Source organism: Myotis nattereri (assembly GCF_964212035.1).
Source record: "Myotis nattereri genome assembly, chromosome: X".
NCBI classification, from domain to species: Eukaryota; Metazoa; Chordata; class Mammalia; order Chiroptera; family Vespertilionidae; genus Myotis; species Myotis nattereri.
In genome coordinates, this window is record NC_138078.1 from 147,501,050 (window position 1) to 147,510,094 (window position 9,045).

Sequence of the window (9,045 nt, forward strand, 5' to 3'; positions counted from 1 at the left end):
ACATATTTGCCCATGTTATCACCGATAAGGGTTTAATCTCCAACATTTACAGGAAACTCATGCAACTTAACAAAAGGAATATAAACAATCCAATCAAAAAATGGGCAAAGGATCTAAATAGACACCTTTCAAAGAGGACATTCAGAAAGACAAGAGACATACGAAAACATGCTCAAAGTCACTAATCATCAGAGAGATGCAAATCAAAACAACAATGAGGTATCATCTCACACCTGTCAGACTGGCTATCATCAACAAATCAACAAACGACAAGTGCTGGAGAGGATGGGGAGAAAAGGGAACACTCGTGCACTGCTGGTGGGAATGCAGACTGGTGCAGCCACTATGGAAGACAGTATGGAGTGTCCTCAAAAAGTTAAAAATGGAACTCCCATTTGACCCAGTGATCCCACTTCTAGGAATATATCCCAAGAAACCAGAAACACCAGTCAGAAAGGATATATGCACCCCTATGTTCATAGCAGCTCAATTCACCATAGCTAAGATCTGGAAACAGCCTAAGTGCCCATTAGCAGATGAATGGATTAGAAAAACAGTGGTACATCTACACGATGGAATACTATGCTGCTGTGAAAAAGAAGGAACTCTTACCATTTGCAATGGCATGGATGGAGCTGGAGAGCATTATGCTAAGTGAAATAAGCCAGTCAATGAAGGAAAAATACCACATGATCTCACTCATTCATGGATAATAGAGACCATTATAAACTGATGAACAAAAATAGATACAGAGGCAGAGCAGCCTCGAACAGACTAGCAAACTACAGCGGGAAGGCCGGGGAGGGTTGGGTGGCAGGAGGGGAGGGTAAGAGATCGACCGAAGGACTTGTATGCATGCATATAAGCATAACCAATGGACATAAGACACTGGGGGGTAGGGGAGGCCAGGGGAATGTCAAGGGGGGGAGGGAAGGAAACATGTAATACTCTTTGTAATACTTTAAGCAATAAAAAAAAAACTTGTAAAAAAATAAAAAAATAAAAAAACTTGTAGCTTGATAGAAAATCCCATGGACAGTAGTCACTCTTCTAAAAAATGCTGCATCACCAACAGTCTTGATAACAGAGGACAATATCATGTGGAAAAACATGAATTCCAACTCTGAGCTGAAAAGTGATTTAGAATAGTCAAGTTATAGATGTGAGGAAATTTTAGAAATACTTTAAGCAATTTATATTGCTTTTACATTTTTAGGTACTTATAAGAGTGATATATGAAAAGATACTATCTGTATAAGATTGAAATAACTCTTTCAATAAGTAAAAATTAAAAAAAGTACAAAGACAACATTATGGTATGGTTTAATTGGCAGCTTTTTTACTTTCTTCGTGTAGTGATACATAATATAATGGTACATTTTACACTTGATGGCATCTTAGATTTGATTACAGTACCTGGGAATAGTTCCTGGCCAGATCTGGTTGAACATCTTTGCCACTGACAGCCCAGCTCTGACCATGCGTTCACCTCTGCCCCCTTACACCTTGATGATGCTCATGCCTACATTAAAACCCACATATCGGTCTTTCCTGAAAGGAGGCAGCTCATCCCAGACAACCTTCATCTCACCATGACATAGCTCCATTCCAGACTAGAGCCCTGACTTCTGCTCCCTACAACATAAGGCACTTGCCCTCTTCAACCTGCTCCAACCCCCAGACCAGGGACTTCACCTTTCGCCATCAACAGCCCACCCAATTACTTGAGCTTTTTGCCTGTACATGGAAAACATTCACAACAAACTGAAGAATCTCCAAGTCACCTCCAGTAGCCAGCAAAAAAGGAAAAGGCTAAGGTTGACCATCATCATCCAGCTGCAGAAGCCATCTGAGAGGGGAAGCAGGTAGGGTTTTCTTCCTTCCTATCACTTCAGTATGATCTCGCACTGCCACAAGCTCTGGAAGAAGCTTCTAGTTCCTTTTAGGGAGAGAGAATGCTACTGAGGAGGGGAGCGCTCTAGGTCTGATTGGGAACTGTGGGGGCTACTTTTGGTCCTCGCTGGCTGTGGGCAAAGGTAGGAGGAGCCAACCTAAGACCTTTGGTTTAGCAAAGTTTTTTCATGGTATGAAAGGCAGAAGCGAGAGCCCTGATCTTTGTGTGGTCTGTAAGTGCTAAAGGGATGCCTCCTGTCCTGCTCAGCAGCTGCCGAATTGTGTAGGGGATTTAGTTTGAATAGGATACAGGAGAACTTGGGAAAGAAGAAATTTTAGGGTATGGCATTGTACAATTTTGGAAAAATTACAAAATTTTTAATTGGTTTAGATGAAATGTTTATAATCAACAGCTAGGATCTTTCAGTAAATTTAAATGGCTTTGGGTTCTCTTTTCAATGATTTTGAGTCAAGTAGATGTGTTTTAGGTTTTTGTGGAATTGCTTCCTTGTCATGGTTCTTTTGATATTTTTGTTTTTATTTCCTTTTAAGGTAAGCAATGTTATTCTGTCTGTTCAGTTTCTGAAGTTTTCATAAGCCTTTTAAGTTTGAAAATTGGCTAAAAGTGAATATTTCCCAACAACAGTTTATACATTGTAACAATTGATGGCATTCATTTTTAAACTATTTTAGGTTACTGTTCTAGCCACTTTTTCAGTTTGTGAATTCTTAAACATACATTTAAGGGTAAAGGGAGGAATGAATGGTGATGGAAGGAGACTTGACTTAGGGTGATGAACATACAATGCAATATACAGATGATGTAGTATTATAGAATTGTATACCTGAAACCTACATAAATTTATTAACCAATGTCACCCCAATGAATTAAATTAAAAATAAAATAAAATGTTTTTATGATGTCTCTTTGTATATTCCTTTCATATTCAATAAACTTCATTTGCACAATTTTTATCAGGCTCTCATATTATTTTGATACCTTAACTGTTCTATCAGAATTGAGAATGTGAACATTCCTAGGTGTTCCATTTGGACATTTAATTAATTTTTAAATCTTATGTGGCATTTTCTAAATTTTTTACAAATTATGTATTTGCATATATTTCAGAATTTGGGGAGTGATTTATCTTTCTTTTAGCTTTTATATTTTATTTTTATGTTATTTTTAAATGAGATGTAATTGACATATAACATTGTATAAGTTAAAGGTGTACATGTTGATTTGATACATTTACATATTGTAATATGATTTCCATTGTAGAATTAGGTAACACTTCCATCACATCACATATTTATCATTTCTTTTTCTTTTTTCTAATCCTCACCTGAGGATATTTTTCCCATTTATTCTTTAGAGTGGAAGGGAGGGGGAGAGACACAGAGAGAGAAACATTGATGTGAGAGAGATACATCGATTGGTTGCCTCCCTAGCCCCCCCCGCCCCCAGCACATGCTGCAACCAGGGCCAGGCATTCAGCCTGAATCCGAGGCATATGACCTTGACCAGAATCAAACTCCCAACCCTTCAGTCCATTGAGTGGCGCTCTAACCACTGAGAAACCTGCTAAGGCTATCATTTTTTATTTTTTTATTTTTTGGTGAAAATAAGATCTAGTCTTTTAGCAAGTTTGGTGTTTATAATACCGTGTCGTCTATAATCACTATACTCTGCATTAAATCTCCAAGTCATATTTATCTACTAGTTGCAAGTTTGTACCCTTAATCAACATCTCTCCAATTCCCCCTTCCCTTGCTCTGCTTGGAAGTGTTTTCATGAAGTGTGCAGTTGCAAATTTATTTGAAATGCATGCTTTCAATCACCAGTTAACACTTTTGGTAACTTTTCTGCATCCTATTTAACTGTTATAAAATCAAGCCCTGGCTGGTGTGGCTCAGTTGATTGAGCGTCATCCCAGACACCAAAGGGTTTCCAGTTTGATTCTGTCAGGGCAGTTTGATCCCTGGTTGGGGTGCAACCAACCGATGTTTCCCTCTCACATCGATGCCTCTCTCTCTTTCTCCCTCAAATAAATAAAAACATATTAAAAAAGTAAATGTTACAAAATCAGGAGTTGAACTATTTGTACCATACAGATTATGGCACACTTTTATCATCAGTCAGTACAGACTATTCTCTCTTTTTTCTCTTTTTTTCAGACTATTCTCTTTTTTTTTTAATATATTTTATTGCTTTTTTTTACAGAGAGGAAGGGAGAGGGATAGAGAGTTAGAAACATCGATGAGAGAGAAACATCGACCAGCCGCCTCCTGCACACACCCCACTGGGGATGTGCCTGCAACCAAGGTAGATGCCCTTGACCGGAATTGAACCTGGGACCCTTCAGTCCGCAGGCCAACGCTCTATCCACTGAGCCAAACCGGTCAGGGCTAATTTAATTTTATTCTTTTTCTCCTCCAAAGTCCCTACTCTCATACAGACTCTCTCTCCACAACAAACACTCTAATGTACTTAAAATTTGTCTTGAATATGTTTGAGTCTTTAAAAAATGTGTAGTGTTGCTAGATGTTACAACTTTTTAATACATTTGTTCTCAAAAATTATTTTTCAAGTTTAGTTTCTTTTCCAGATAGTAATAGTCACTTTATAGACCTAGCCTTGCTACATTTTTTGTTGTCTGTATCATTTACATCAATGCAAGCTGTACTCAGCAAAATGTTCTCAGCCCAATGACATTGCACTATTTTGCTTTCTAAATTGAAGCTTTTATCTAATTGGGCCTGTTTCATATTATGAAAGGCCAGTCTCAGTGTCAATGGCAGAGATGAGGGCTTTTTTCTGGGGAGGATGACTGATAGTAAACTCTATAGATTGCCTTGCTGAACATCTCTTCCAACCCCTCTCTAGTGCACCTTCCTTGATGACAGAGACTGAGAGCTAAAAACTCTATTTTCTCACTCCCTTGAAACCAGGAAAGGGATGTAATTTAGATTCTAATCAGGTATATTCATGTGAGAATCATCTTTGAAGATTTAGTCAAGCAGGGAAAGAGGTGGTAATATGAGAGGCCTCCATTATGCTGCTCTGGATCTAGCAGGCATGGAGTGGCTCTGGAACAACAGATATTGTTAGAAATGCTCGTTGACAGTGTTGTGGGAATGAGACAAACACTTGAAACTGGATCGACAAGGCAAATTTACTTCTGCACAGAAGGATGCTATTGCCAGCTGGAAATCATGGGCAAAGCACACCTGGGAAGTCCATTTGGTTTTTATTTCCTTATGTGGGTCTGCCCTGCCCCTCACTCTGAACTCAGACTTTATTGGTCAGGACTCAGAGCTCGGGTTCCCATTATTACATGATTGGCTAATTCAGAGGAAGGGGAGGGGAAGGTGGAACCCAAGATGGTGGCCCTCTGAGAATCTGAAGGTCAGATCAAAATGGTGGGACCTAAGATGGTAGTGAGTTCCTTTCTTTGACAGAAAAGATCACTGGTTCACTCTCACAGTATGATGGCAGCTTTCTGATCTCAGGAGCACAGCTAAGGTAGTATGTTCTGAGAGCCAATGGCTGTGGAGGCAGATTCCTGATCCCAGGATTGTGGCTAAGGTGATGTGATCCTGAACCCAGCTGTCAGCAAAAAAAACTTTCTTTTTCTAAAATACATTTTTATTGATTTCAGAGAGGAAGGGAGAGGGAGAGGGAGAGAGAGAAACATCAATGATGAGAGAGAATCATTGATCGGCTGCCTCCTGCATGTCCTCACACTGGGGACTGAGCCCGCAGCCTGGGCATGTGCCTTGACTGGGAGTCAAACAGTGACCTCCTGGTTCAGAGGTCAATGCTCAACCACTGAGCCATGCTGGTAGGGTAGCAAAGAAACTTTCTGATGCCCCAACTTCCTGACTGGCAGAGTTAGCAGTGTTCCTGATTAGGCAATTGGTTTTGTTGTTCTCATAGTCAATTCCTGGCAGCTGAGCCTACAGTTTGCTCCTTCAGCCCTTCCGATAAGTGTAAGCTCATTATTCCTGATGTTAAATCCGTATCTTGTTAAAATAGCTAGAGTGATTTCTGTTACGGGCAACTGAACTTCGACTAATACACATGCTGATTAAAATAAAGTTCTTCCCATAAGAACTCTCTTTACTAAGTAACAACTTGTTCTCATTTTTAGATGTTCTCATTAAGGCATGTCAGGTACGGAGTCTCTCTCACCACCCACAAATCCCAGACTAATAACCAGATGAAAGGAGTCTATCATATATTAGTGGAGAAACTACTTTTTCTGAGCAATAAGAACCCCTTGTCTTCAATGGAATTTACTTTTAGTTACTGTGTCCCCCCTCTTCAAATAAATTGACTTAATAGGGAAATGTCTCCGTCTTTTTTGCCCAGGACCCTGGCATCAGAGTTTTAGATCCCAAAAGGGAGGAGATAAGGGGAGAAGAGTAGGATCTACAGATCATCTTTAGCAGAAAGAAAAAGAGCAACAATTGTAAGCTTCCAGGGCTCCATATGTGGGAGCTTGGTAGTCAGGCTCTGCGCATCTTACTGGGGCTACCTGGAACTGCACCAAGCTCTGGGAGAGTCAACCTGCTGAGAACCTACAGGGTGACAGAGGCACCTACTCTCTGCTTGACTTGCATCCTCACACCCCCAGATGTATCCCATCAATCTGAAAATAAGGAAAGACCTACTCCTTGTATGCACAGTGCTTCCAGATGTTAAAGGCTGGGTGGTTTGGGAGGGCCCTGGAAAGCCCAAAGAAAAATACACAGATAACTACACTAATGGTAGTTCCATCAAATTAGGTCCTAACCAGCTCTTCCCTACCTCTGAATTCATACCATCCCCACAAAACTTTTGATACTTATCTTCCCTTTGTCTTTTTAATTTTCACTTGTACAGGCTAATACCCTTGTTTAACCTGCAGTCTGAGTTTTCTCCCCTTTGGCTGTATTTCCTAAGCTCCTATTAACCACATGCCTGTTACCATTGTGTCTTTTCCAACTAATAAATTCCTAAACCACTCCTTTGGGGCCCAGTCCTGAGTCTTCTTGCTTGTGCCTTTTCCTGAAAGGCAACTCTGTTGGGACCTGGCCCAGCTCAGACTGAGGACTTGCTAAAGAATACTACCACCATCATCACCCCAGGCATTATTTTTTTTATTATTTTGTTTTATTGCTTAAAGTATTACAAAGCCAGACATTATTTTTGTATGATTTTACAAAATGTATTTCAGTTAGGGGGTTTGGAAAGGCAAAATGCATTCAAAGGTTATGCTCAGTGTACAAGACTGATGATTGACTGGATAAGTCCCTAACAGCTCTTTCTATTGGTTAAAGTAATGCTAGCTAGTATTACACATAAACCCTGAAACAATTGCAGTGGCTTAACACAGTAGAAGTTTAATTCTTGCTCCATAAACCCAGTGAAGATGTTCTTGCTTGGTGGTACACGCCTTTCTTGTGACCTTCCTCCTCTCTAGGGCACCAGTATTACCTTTTTAGCTGGCAGAAAAGAGACAATGGTGAAGGCACAACCATTTATTTGGCCACATAGTAACTCTTATATTCCACTAGCAAGTACCAGTCACCTGCATGGAGTTGAGGGTGGGAGAGGGTGCTAAGAACTGTAATCTCCAACTGGGAAGTTGCTCCTAGCCGTGATTCCATGCCATGGAAAGAGAGCGTCAATTTTTATTTTTTTATTTTTTCTTTATTTTTGAAAGTATTACAGATGTCCCCTTTTTTTCCTCATTGACCCCTTCTAGCCCACACCCACCCCCCACCCCCACCCCAGAGCATGACTCTTAAGTGGCTGCAGAGCCATCTTGACCATGCCTTGCTTATTCCTTTTCAAACAATTAGCTTCTAAATAAATCATAGCTGGAGATATAATTTTAAATCTTCTAAAAAGGCATTGACACAAAATTTCCTGAAAATAAATTAGAAATAAACCCTCTTAGGTGATAAAGGCCTGGTATGGGGGGCAGGGGCAGGATGGAGGGGGTCAATTAGGGGGAAAGGGGACACATGTAATACTTTCAACAATAAAGAATTATTTTATAAAAGAAAAGAAAAGAAATAAACCCTCTTAGTATCTGACAATTGGCCCCAAAGGTAAAGGTGCACACAATAAGTTTTAAGACTTTTTCATGGTGCACACAAAAAAAACACCCTCAGTCTTTATGAACATTTAAAGAATTGGGTACAAAGGCGTAAAGGTAAAAATTATTGAGTAAAAGTCCCCAAGCTCCTTCTTAACACACATATTTTTCAAGTATTTTAAAAACATTGGTAATGAAATGAGTGTTGACTCTGTGGGGGTGGTTTTCAACAGAATGTATGCTTATTCCTACTGATAAGCTGCTCTTCTGATCAGACAAGACTGTCCCCAGCAGCGGTCTGGACCTCCTGGGCAGCATCTTTGAGGAACATAAAGCCCAGGCCTACTCCAGGGTGGTCAGCTAGAGAAGTTCCAGGGTCCTGTAGGCTCAAATTTGAGGAGACTCCATCCTGTCCTTCCCATGCCTTTCTAGCCTGTGGTCCTCAAGCTAGGCTAAGTAAACACCCTGCACCCCAGCCTAAGCAGTGAGTGCTGAACACTAGGTCTTTCATGCGAAGATGTCCCTTCATTCACACAAGAGTGAATAGAAGCCCCATGTCTGCTTCCCTCACCCACAAGTTCTCTTTTTCTCCATATCTAAATCTTGAAAATTTTGTTAATATTTACCAAAGAGAATCCATTTCCATCAAACATTGAGCATTGTAGAATTAAGTGAAATCTTCTTAGGGGGAGATAAGTTTGAGGGGTTTCCCCCTCAGAATGTAGCTGGAAAATCCCCAGGAAACATTATTTCTTCTCCCAAATCTTTCTTTTTAGTCTCCAGAGATCAGATTCCCCCTCCTTCCTGCCACCTGCACCATCTCAGAAACAGCCTTTCATTTTCCCAGGCTTTGTTCTCTCCCTCAGGGATCTTGCCCAGATCCTCTTGATCTCACCTCTTATTCTTTCAGGGAAATTTAAGTCTGTTCTAGCTTCTCCCTCCAAACTTGTACACTTCACTCATTACTAAAAACACCCCTCAGATCTATGACAGGCAATTAATTATATTGAGGTTGATGACTTGGTCCCTAGCCTCCACCCCCTAAAATTCTTCTGTTAAGAGG